Below are 12,334 nucleotides of genomic sequence, written 5' to 3' on the forward strand. Positions count from 1 at the left end.
AATATTCCACGTCAGTGTGAATTAATATTAGTCAGCTTCAGTAGCAATATCAGAGTCTGCTGGGGCCCCAGGCACTGCAGGGGGCTCCTCCAAACAGTGTGCATCGTTATTATGTTTTAAATAACCTGACAGCAGCAAAAACGATGTGAGCTTGGGCAGCAGAGCTGGGCACACCTGGCTGTATTTAAACTGTTGTAAATGACTTTTTGGCTTAACATTTCAGACCCATGTGTCAAACATGTCTCTCATTAATGATATGGAGTCATTCTGAGCGAGACACAACACTCCTGTCACAGGTAGAAGCTACGATCAGTTTTGGCTGTGATGTTTAAATCTATGCTTGTTGGCACCTGTCCGGTGGGAAACAGCGCAGCCAAACGGTTCCTGATACACGCACACCTGAACCTGCTGGGTGAGCCTGCACCTGTTCAACCTGCCTGGACACCATCAGGGAACCACTGTCCCAGTACAGAAAATCCCGTAAACACCGCTTCCTCACTGATGTCACCTAGTCGTCTAATATTTCGTTTATTAGTAGTATTTAATGCACAGGTTATCGGGGAAATCTGTGCTTTTTCTTGGATTTGGAGCCCCATTGTTAGCATGACTCCAAAAAGCCTCAGTGAGTCCGTGAGTGAGACCTTCCGGCTGCGGGAAACTTTAAACTGCTTTTTCTCTTGAATTTGCTTCTAAGGAGGGAAACGTCGGTAAAACCTCCACCCACCCCGACGCCCCGTCCGCTCAGGCTCCCGCCGGCGGTGATCGCCGGGAAGAAGAGGAAGAAGAGCGTGAGGAGGAGGAGGAAGAGGAAGAAGCAGCAGCCGGGTCGTCTCCCGGTGGCCCGTTGCTAACTCGGTTTCCATGGAGATCGGTTTCAGTTTCCCGGATGTTCCAGTTTCCTCTGTTCAACATGGCGTCGGGAAAGTAAGACTTCGGCTAATGTCACATAGTTTGGCCTGAAGTTAGCCCGCTCCCGCCCTTCTGACCTCGGAAAGTCTCTCAGCACGTCGCGGGGTCGGCAGAAAAAGTTTTCCTGGGACTTCCTGGTGAGTAGACCCGCGTGGCTCTGACGGCGGGCTGCGGGGTTAGCTTTGGCGCGGCTCCGCTCCCCGCTGCGCCGCTAACAGAAGCTAACGCTAGCTGCGCTCCGGTCCCGCCGGTCCGGGTTAAGGAGACCAGCGCAGCGCTGCCGTGTGTGTCTGTGTATGTGTTTTCTGATGGAGCACTCATAGCGGGGACTGAACAGAGCCGTTTGTGAGCCGTGGCTCGGGCACTAAAACCTGTGCGCCACTTGGGAAAGTTGTGGAAGAGTTAAAGTGTGAAGCTAACTTCAGGTTCGGGTTTCCTTCCTCTGCTGGGATCTCATCAGCCTGCCGGACGGCTGCTTTGGAGACCAGGAGACGGACTGGTTCTGGTGGCTCTGAGCTGTCTGCTTTCCGATAAGTTCAGCTGGTTCCTGATAATCACGTTAAACTTCCGTTTTCACCCGTCAGGCAGGAATGAGGTTTTTCTGGGCGGACTGAAGGAGGATATTAAGCTGCTGTCTCTCTCTCTTTATTTGTTTGTTTTCTTTGCATGAACGAAGTCTTTTTCTCCCGTCTTGTCTGGCGGATGTTATGCTGCAGGCTGCATTTGTGTCGTGCTTCGTGTGACTGCAGTGAGAGGAAGAGGCGTTTTTGTGTTTGTAAGGTCGTGCTGTTGGTGCTGGGCACACCACACATTCCTGGGATGCCAGAGAAGCTGTATGAAGGGGTCACCCTACGCTCTCACCATACCCGAGCAGCAGCATCATGTCTGGAAAATGATTCAATGGGACTATCCCGTGTTCAGCTGGGGGGGATGCAGCTGCAGGACAGCTGATATCCATCTGCTGCTAAATATGATAAACAGTTAAAAATGTGCTTATCTGCTGCGGCTGAAGGTTCAAACACAGAGTGACGAAGAGGTTAAGGTAGTTTATAGAGGTGTTTTTACTTATAGCACTGAAGTGGGAGCAAAAACAAGTGTGGAAATATCTGGATAGGATTTAATGTCACAGAAAAGTTATGTTTTTGTTAGGTAGTAATGACTTCTGGCTCTTCTTTAATGCTGTTCTGTTTAATTATTATGTAACTGACTGAGGACCCTTTGGGAGCAGTGACACGTATGGATGGCCCACTGAAGGACATAAGTAACTAAAATGCTGAAATAAAGGGAATTTTTGAGCTTCAAGCTGGAAATTTATATTTTAAAAAGTCAAATTTATGAGAATGCAAAACTGGCAAATTTGAGAGGGAAATAAAACTGGTAATTTCCAAGAAAAAATGTCAAATTTACACGGAAAAAATGGGAAATTTACTCCCCCCAAAAAACGGTTACATTTCTGGAAAAAAGAGCAAATTTACAAGGAAATGGGCACGATTACAAGGAAAAAACTCACAAATGTACAGAAAAAAACTCAGAAAATTGTTCTTGTTTGAAATTAATGGTTAATACGCTGCATCACTCCTCTTTCTAAGTTTGAGTCAGTAAGAAATTCACAGATTTGAACTCGATCAATTATTATTAAAACAGCAACAACAGCTCTCTCCGGTTATATCACTGAGGCAAACTGCACACTATGAGTCATCCTCTGACCTGGACTAACAGCACTGGTGTGCACGGACCGTCTACAGCCTGCAGCACCAAAGTAACTTCATACAGATCCAGTAATAACTTCGCTCTTTAAAGAGAAAGATTCCTGTTTGTTGTTCCTCTGATCAGCTGAGCTGTTTCAGTGCTCTTGCTGTCTGTCTTCCTGTTATTGTCACTCTGACTGAATTAAACCCGACTGTTTAAAGTGAGTCACTGGGTCGATGACAGTCAGCATGTTGGCACAGACAGGACAGTGATGCTCTGATCATTGTAAGCAGAAAGACTGACGCAATAATGCTGCGTATGAATCCAACACTGCTGACTTAGTGTAACTTAAACGAGCTCGTTAGGTAACTGTTTGTCTTTAAGTTATCCTAACCTAAGCCCAAGGGAGGGGTGAAGGAACATAATCATCTTTATTAACTGAAAATGTTTCAGCTGTCTTTATTGACGTTCTGCTCATTTTTTGGGTTTTCGGTGCAGCTTTAATAAAACTCCTCTTCTCCTGCCTGCTGGTAGCAGACTGTCTGCTGTGTGGTGAGTAATGAAGAGCCAACTGCGGTAATCAAACTGGAAAAACAGGCTGGCAGGTTCAACAGCCGTCCTCACTAATATATTTAGACCAGATAAACCATGCAGGTCACACAAGCAGTAAGCAGGCAACAGGTGGGAAAATAACTGACTGTGTGGCTAACAATAGAGAGTCTGGTGGGAAAGGAGCACAGGCTGCATGCTGCTGTTCTTTATTTGTTTTTGCTCAAACGAGGATATCAGTATTATTCTTTATTCTCCTCCTGAAAGGAGGCTTCAGTTGGCTCTCCCTGCAGGGTAAGAGGGGGGGTTTGTGGTGCCCTGGAGGGTGCACAAAAAGGCTTTCTCCCAGCATAAACAGTCCAAACCGGTCCCAGAAGATGCAACTTCATGTTTATTCTGATTGCTGCTCTGGCAGGAAATGTGTTACACTACCTGAGAGCATAAAGACAACACTCAGTTTTGCTACTTCACAATAATTTCCTTTGGCTCAGACAACAATAAACCCACAGTGTCTCTGGGTAGAAGTCTGTTGGGAAGCTTTGCTGCATCCATCTCTCCTTCATTTCCTGTCATTTGCCTGCTGGCTCTGTGTAATCGAGCCAAGCCTAAGAGAGCCCTGCCAGGTTCAGTCAGTGACGAGCAGCTCCGTGGGCTGAAATGAAGCGCTGCCGTTCAGTCGTCCTGACTGACGTCTGCTAAACTTACTGCCAGAGCAGTTTGACTGACCAGGAAAAACACTGCTGATGATAAAACTGAGCTGTGTTTCATAGATACAGCTGGAAGCAGCATCACCCCCCCAGCATCTTTTATTGGCCATCTTTATTCATTTCCAGCTGGTTGCAATAACCAAATCACACAGCTCAATACAGCTAATATTACAGGAGTTCTCTCTGAATTCAACACAAAATACTGTTTTTAATTATTCATCATCTTAATGGCACTCCTTATAAGGTCGCCCATTTACAAATCGAGTGTTTGAGCACCGTCCAATCAAATCAGGCTTCCAGTCTGTTCTGTTAAATTACACGTGATTATATATTTGCAGTATGGCTGAGAGAGGAGAGCTGTCCAAAACTTGGCAGAAATGGAAGAAAATAGCCAAGACAGTGAACGTTTCCAGAGGTGCAGTAAGGAGCATAGTTCATTAGGTTAAAGTTAGAGGCACTCTGACCTCGCCAGGTGACCATAAACCCATCTGTGACCTCAAAAGACCTCTATCACCTCACTCACTCTGAAGGGCTCCAGTCCTGAACTGCAAGATGTCGACCATCACTGCCCAAAAACTGTGAGAAAACTCAGATCCAGTGCACTGAAAAACATCGAAATAAGCCAGAGAAGTTTGGGGTGCTGATCTGTGGAGTGACCATGGATCAGCTGATATATCTGGAGGAGGAAGAAGGAAGCGACCCACAGTGAAGCGTGATGGTAGCTCAGGTGCTGTCTGTAGTGATTGGCAGGTGTGTACACTTCTACATGAAGCTCTACAGGCTGCTTTATACATGTGACAGCAGAAAAAATCAAGCAGATTTATCTTGTGACTTCAGACTTCCTAAACTACGATGAACACTTTAAACATGAGAATAATAACTGAGTTAGGAACTGAATTGAAATGATGAGCAGTGTTGATTTGACCTGAACCCTGCATGCCATACAAATAAACTCACCTGAGCTGATTTGTGGCTGTAATTTTTGAGGAAGGGGAAAAAAGAGGGATACATTTTTTTTTAAGTATTTTACTAGAATGTGGTTCACTGATACGATATCAAATGATCAATCAGTGAACCACAACTGACTCTGTGACAGTGCTCTCATTCAGGATTGTGTGATATTCACCTTGGGAACCCTGAGAGACATCATCCAGGTGTCCCATGGTAGGCCTGCCCCCCCCCAGCAGAGGGGAGCAGCATTCAGAAAAGCAGATCACCTGTTTGTGTTCTGGTTTTCTGTTTGTCCCTCCACAGGTTCTCTCATTGGACCGTAGAGGCCTTATCTCTGGCCTATAGCTGTAGGGACTCTCAAGCCGCCCCGTTCTACTAGGAGTTCAATCCACTTCAGTTTTATTTATATAGCGCCAAATCACAACAGTCGCCTCCAGGCGCTTTATATAAGGTAAAGATGGGGAGTATGGCCACATCCTGGGCCTCGTTCAGAGGCGTGTCAATCCAGGATATTTGTGCGCTTTCACAGGCTGATGTCGCTCAGTCATCTCTGACTCAGGCAGTGCTGGAATCCAGTGCCTCAGGTTGGGTCTGAGATCCTGAGCAGTGTTGGAGCTTAGCTTTGGGATGCCTTCTGATCACCCCACGGCAGTCCCACTGCGTGCCACATTTCACTGTGTTATCAAAGGGTTAAGTAACCCGACAGGCCCTGGAGGCCTCTGGCCCTGAGGAATGGGCTCCTAAGGAGATGTGGGAGTTTCCTTTCTTAGTTGCTGGGCAGTTTTTAGGTGAATCACAGGAGAGCAGTCGAACGATAAAGGTGGAAATGATCAGAGACCGCAGATGACTGTTGACAGATTTGTCCAGCAGGGGGCAGAGCTGCTGGCAGGAGGGATGTTGTCACTGCTTTGTTGCCAGCTGACCAGAAGGTCCTGAACACAGCTGCTGCTCAGGCTTCTTCTGGGAAGTCCAAACAGCTTTCACAGCGATGTACAAGGTGATGGCTGGAGGCAAAAGGGCGGTCAGAGGCAGGAACATGAGGTGTGTGCGCTGATTTATTATCAAACATGAAACCGATGGTGCTGAAAGAAAAAAATCTGGTGTGGTGTGAGCAAAGGGGCGGAGTTTAAGACCAGAAGTTGCATGTTTCCAGGGATGAGGCTCTTGGAGATGAAAGATTTGTGAAATTGAGGTGGAAAAACTAACATCTAAGTCTTTTCATCTTTTAATCATTGAATTGTAACCACTTAAACTGATTTTTTTAAAAAGCAAGAAATGAACTTTATTTATTGGAAAGTAGTTGTAAAGTTCATTAGTCACCAATTACAGCTCCAGCAAGTGTTTAGTAGATTTAAGCCATAACTTTGGGCCCTGGTGATTTCTGATGGCTTTTTATAGTTTAATCATTCCTGAATTTAATTTGTTTATTGACTTTTATAACAGCCAATATAAAGAGGAGATCCTTTCCACTTACAGTTGATCCCACTGTACAGAGATCGGAGGTATGGGAATAAATCTGAGTGAGTGAGGCTTAATGGTAAAATAATTATTTGTACCTGCTTCAAGACAAAATAAAAGTCTGCCTTTTATTTTAGTTTTCACAAATAAATTAAGGATAATATGTTCAAATGAATATAAAACTACACTTATGAGCTTTAGTTTGCCTCACACAGGTACAGATTTTGGACATCCTGCTAGTGCATGCTGACCGGTTGGCTAAGGACTCCCCTTACAACCAGACGTTAGAAGCGTAGTTAAACACAGCAGAAACCTCCGTGTGTGTGTGAGGAGCAGCTGGTGGAGGTCGAAGGTTCACGCCTGGAAACCAAATGGCAGATGCTGTAAAGAGGCGCGGGTGCTGTGGCATCTCTAACACTCAGAGGAATTAGAAAGTAGAAAGCTGTAAACCATCTAAAGATGTAACTGTACCTACTGTCTCTGTTAGGGATGGCATTTCAACAAGGATACTACTGAACGAGCTCCACTTAGTTTCATCAAACAGCTCGCACCGTTGCCTTCAGTTTTAGTGGAAGAAGTGGTTGCAGCACTTGTATACTCTCACAAAAGAAATTAGTAATCCTGAGACTTCCCAGTTCATTAAGGTTAAAACGTTTGTCCTTCGGTGGTCGTGGATAAACGGTGTCTAGTAGCACAGTAGCGCTTTAGATCTTACCACTCGCATACAGCACCAGTCAAAAGTCTGGACACATGTTTGACTGGTGCTGTATGAAAAGAATAAAAATATATAGTTTAACATTTCTTGTATAGAACATGTTTTAGCCTTCAGTAAAGTAAAAACACCAGGACCGGGGTTTTATTTACTCAAGAATACAATATTGTTCATAAAAGGGCCAAAAATAGAAGGAAAATGAAAATGGACCGGTTCTTATATAGCACTATTCTACTCTACATGAGCACTCAAAGCATTTTATACAACATGTATCATTCACGCACATCAGCACCTTTTTCTATCATTCACACTCTGACGGATGCATCGGGAGCAACGCTGGTTCAGTATCTTGCCCAAGGACCCTTTGGCATGCAGACTAGAGCAGCCAGGGATCGAACCACCAGCTGTTTGATTAGTAGAGGATCAGCTCTACCTCCTGAGCCACAGCCACCCCAATGTGTGGACTTCTGGTTAGTAAAGTATGGCCTTGCCATAAAAAAACAACCTGATTTAAGACAAGAAGTGGTTACATAAACTGTTTAATGGGGCTAAACGGTTTACCCCATGAAGATTACCTCTTTGGGCTTCAGCTTCATTCATTCTGTATCGTAGGTGTCCCTGTGAAAGCAGAAGGCAGAGGGTGGGAGGTCTTGAGTATTTAGAAGTTCTTTGTTTGTATCCACATGTGAAATTACAGTTGCCTCCTGTCTGTCCTGTTTGTGTCTTTGCTGGTTGAGTTGATGCTGTAGTGGAAACATTGAAAGCCATATTTTTCTCCGGGGGTCAGATCTCACACATGAAACTGTGTGTGTGAGAGAGGAGAAAGGGGGAGCAAAGATGAGAGCATGTAAGTGCAGGTAGGTGTGAGTGTTTGTGGGGAGGTGAGCCGCAGAGTTAACAGGGAGGCAGATTTAGCTCCAGGCTAACAGCCAAACTAGCAGCACTGTGATAAAAGCCCAGCTCCACAGAGCAGAGAGAAGCAGCAGCGACGGGCTCCCTTTGAATGTTTCCAGTTATTAAACAATCAGTGTTTAATAACTACATGGGTAAAATTCTGACAATGGCAGCCAAGAGCTTTGTGAGTTTTAACTAAACCTATTCGAGGACATTTACTGCCTGAAGCTTACAGAGTAAGATTGATTCCCTAAACTTAACTAATTAATATTTAATGATGATTAAAAACGTGTCACATGTGGGACTCAAACCGCTGTTTCAGGTGTGTTCCAGCACCAACCCCTCCAAATTCAAACTTTTCCACCTTTCAGAAGTGGGAAATAATGATTTTCTGTACATGGACATTATCAGTATGAGTACATATGAGGGACAAAAACTGTGAAATTAATGCTCATGAACACGAGTCACTAGTTGCAACATTGTGTCTATTTCACGAGCTGCTGTTAGACTGGCCTGTGAAATGATCCGGAGAACCCAACCCTCTGAAAGAAAAGTAACCTAAGTAAACCGGACGTAAAGAAAAACTGGTTTAAATAACAGCGGTATGGGTACGATGTGGGATAGGGGAAAAACATAAATAACACAGTTATATCAGATGTTCTTCCTGTAACAGGCGGAGAGGGCCGGGCTTATTGCCTTAGAGGGGAAAATCCTCCGTGGAATGACTGAAGGGGCCAAGGTAAACAGACCTGTAGGTGCTCAGGAACAGAGGCAAGAACACACGAATAACATGAATAATAAAAAAATCATCTTTATCAAAACAACAACGGGCCCATTCTTCGGTTCTGGGTTTGTATCTGGAAACATGTAAATGCTTCACAGTGAGAGTTTTCCGATGGAGATCAGTTTTTATCTTTTCCACTGAGCGAAGCCTGAATTCCACTTTCTCAGCCACAGTCGGTGCAGCTGAAGTTAAAACACGAAGGCGTTTGGAGCTTCTCGGGAGCGATGGTTGAGCACAACGAGCCCACACTAGCACCACTGTGGATCACTTTATTGGCTGACTCATTAAACTGAGCTTACCCCAGCCTGCTGCTCTTGCTCTTGTGTATGTTCGTGCAGCTGTTCTACTCTAAGCTGATAAATGAAGCTTGGACCCGGGTGCTCTCGCTCAGATCGAGGTTTCTGGGCGGTGCAGTGCTGGTGGTGTAGTGCTGGTGAATGGTAGATGGGCAGACAAGAGATGTTGATTTTTTTTTTTTTCACTTCCATAGCTGGAAAAATGTTGGTGACAGACAGGATTTTTTTCCTCAGGATTCCTGCTGTTGAATTGGATTCATTTAAATAAAGTCACACATCCAAAACACTAAATAAGAGTCATCTAACATCTGCCTCTCTGTGATGCTGCTGTTTGTCAGGCTTGCTCACATTAATGAAGTGACTCTTTGAAACACCTTGTGGCACAGGTAAAAACACCTGTGAGCCTCATGCGTGACAAAAACTAAGGGAAAGCCTGTTCAGTCCCATCAAGTCTAATAAAACTACATTAGAAAATGTGATTGTATCTGTTTTATATTGAAACGTTGGAGTTCTTCATGATCTCTTTGTGGGATTTCTGAGGAAACCACTGAATGTGACTGGAATGCATTCTTGGCCTGAAAGTGTCCGAGCTGTCCAAACGTATCATCACGAGCCTTCACCTGATTATGGACAGCACAGTGGCAGCTGCCCGTGTTTTCACAGCTCGTGTTAGAGGGATGTTTGCCAGCATATGACTGATCTGATTGCAGTTTCTTCCCTCTGCTGAGTTTGGCAGCGATAGACCATAATTCTCAGATCAGATGATGTCCGGCCTCACTGACTGGCCTGAAGTTTGGCTTCTTCAGCACACCGTCACCTCACTGCCTCACGTGTCATCATTATGTAATGATGGTGCTGCCGACGATGCTGCTCTGAATCACATGCTTGATACCTCAGTGTTTAACGCAGCTCTGACACTGAAACGGTGCTGTGTGCTGATGGGACACTAACAGGTTATGATGTTAAAGTGGGCCTGTCACGCTTGCTGATGCTCAGGTTTCATAGATGATCTGGATTCAGAGGTTTTCCCGAAGCTTCTTTACCGTGATGATGAGATGAGGCAAATTTGGACATTTTGTGTCATATCTTCAGAAATGCATATAAAATGTAAAGAATAGCAACTTGGAGAGCTCATCTTGATATTATCAATAAAATATCACAAACTAATCCGGGTCCAGCTTTTCCTCTGGATCCAGAAATTAGTTTAAGCTGCAGAGTCTCAGACTGCTTAACTGAACTTTGTCTAATACAAATGTTCATTTTTTATCTGCTGGCCTTAATTTAAATTTCCATAATGTTGGAACGAGGTTAATTTTCCTAAACTAAACTTCCATAAAGTTGAAGGTCTGTGTATTTGTCAGTGTGTGCTCAGTGAGCAAAGGTCCTGCAGGTCAGTTCAGTCAAACCAGCTCGGGTTCAGTGTGTGTGTGTGTGTGTGTGTGTGTGTGTGTGTTGTAGCGCTCTCTCTTTATCATTGACCTTTCCACATTCCTCAACCTGCCTCTGGAAGTCAGTCCTGATTGGCTGCAGCACTGCGTGCTTTGTTTGAAGTGGGCCTCGGGATTGGCAGGTTGTGTGTTCCTGGATCTGACACGTTGAGCGGACGAGTTCCTGCTGTATTTTTACTCTGTGAGGAATGCGCCTTATCCCTGTGGAGGCTGACACATTGTAGTCTGTCGGAAAGCTGATAAAACGTCAGCTTCACAGTTACAAACTGATAAAGGGTTCGATTTATTACAAACCATCAAACTACACACCTCATAACTTCATGATTTAGTTGATCTCAGCTCTACAAATGTGTCATTTTCCCACATAATGTTTTCATTTAGGTTTGAACCTTTTTTTTAATCTGTTTTCTGTTCAAAAATTGCACCTAAAAATGGTAAAAATGTTCAATTAAAAGGAAAAAATAACAATAAATTGATGTAATAAAAATTCTTTCTTTAACCTTTCAAACACAACATCTCAAGAGTTTAGAAGAATTTACTGAGGTTTCAAAAATCCTCTCAAATATAAACACACCAAAGAAAATTTTAAAAACTAACTCAAAAATGCACCAAAGTTTGACAGGAATCATTTTCTGTTGTTTTACAGTAAAAAGAGTTAGAAAATAACGTTTGCTTGTCAAAGACAAACATCGTGTTACATTGTGTACAAAGCACAAAATAATCTACTGAAGGGTTACCTGAAATAACTAATGTTTATATTGTTGGTCATTACCAAATACAGCAATAAGACATGCATAAAAACCTGTTTGAGTTTTGTTTGCGAGGCCGCTCACATAATGCAGCGTAGAGCCCTGCTGTCTGCAATCGTCTTCATATTCAGCCCATTTCTGTCCTCACTCTGAAATCTGTTTATTTGCCTCTTTGGAAACTGAGTAACCATATCAGCGTTTTTCTGCAAGCAGCTTCGAAGCATGTTTTAAACAACGTGTCTCGTCACGCAGCCTCGACCCACTCACCCTCTGCGGGTCCTCGGTGTGCCGACGGTCTGCTGGCGTTAGCGGGCAGATGTGGTATTTCACAGCGGCGTGAACCGTACTGTCAGAGCCTGCTGTCCCAAAGGGCCTCAACAACAGCAAAAAGACCCGAAAGTTTCATCCATCAAATATCTCTTCATTCACCCTGTGTGTTAACTTTACTTGGTATTTCAGAGTAAACCATAATCCGTTATTTATTTGTGAAACTGTAAATAAATGGCTAACTTAATAGTTCATTAAACAGTACCATAAGCTACAGAGTTACATTTAACATCATTATTACATTACATTTAAATCTAAAGGCTTATTGATCAGTCGAGTAAATAAACATTAAATTTGTGACTGTATGATGCACACAGTGTGTGCATCAGGAAGTTTTCAGCTTCGCTCTGCGTCACAAAGAGCCATCAGCGGGGGTTGTTGATCTCTGTAGTTCAACTGCACTTTTAAATAGAAACAAGAAGAAAAGCAGAGAGCCTGGAGAACAGGGAGTGAAATCATGGTAACTTCTAAACATATGTACCTGTAACCTGAGTCCGGCTTCTTCCCGTCCTGTTAGCTGTTAGCTGTGAATATTTGCAGGTTTCTGTGATTGTTTTCATGTGAGTAACACAAGGCAGAAAGTGCTTTGTTTGGTTTGAGTGCTTCTTTGCTTTGGGGTCTCAAAGTAAAGCAGTGTCTTTCTAATAGCCAGCAGGGGGCGACTCGAGTGGTGGCAGAAAGTCCTCCTGCCCTCAGGACACTGCCTCCCAGCCATTTTAGGCCCCGTTTTGATGCGTTTCGCCCTTCCGTTTACACGACAACGGAGTGAAAACGATGTGTTTGGGAAACGGGGTCCAGAGTGGAGCGTTTCAGAAACGCACCGGCTTGCGTTCTCGTGTAAACGCTTGAAACCGGGGTGAT

General features: G+C 44.1%; 1 protein-coding gene across 1 annotated transcript in view; it reads left to right on the forward strand.

Annotated features, from left to right (window-relative positions):
* Positions 1–774: 774 nt before the first annotated feature.
* The window catches only part of pak4 (p21 protein (Cdc42/Rac)-activated kinase 4), a 47,684-nt gene continuing 36,124 nt past the window's right edge, over positions 775–12,334 (forward strand). Inside the window, exon 1 of the mRNA XM_030743998.1 lies at positions 775–1,046. The gene's annotated coding sequence lies outside the window, so the exon portion shown is untranslated. The remainder of the gene's footprint in view (positions 1,047–12,334) is intronic.

The sequence above is a fragment of the Archocentrus centrarchus genome, chromosome 13 (genome assembly GCF_007364275.1).
Source record: "Archocentrus centrarchus isolate MPI-CPG fArcCen1 chromosome 13, fArcCen1, whole genome shotgun sequence".
NCBI classification, from domain to species: Eukaryota; Metazoa; Chordata; class Actinopteri; order Cichliformes; family Cichlidae; genus Archocentrus; species Archocentrus centrarchus.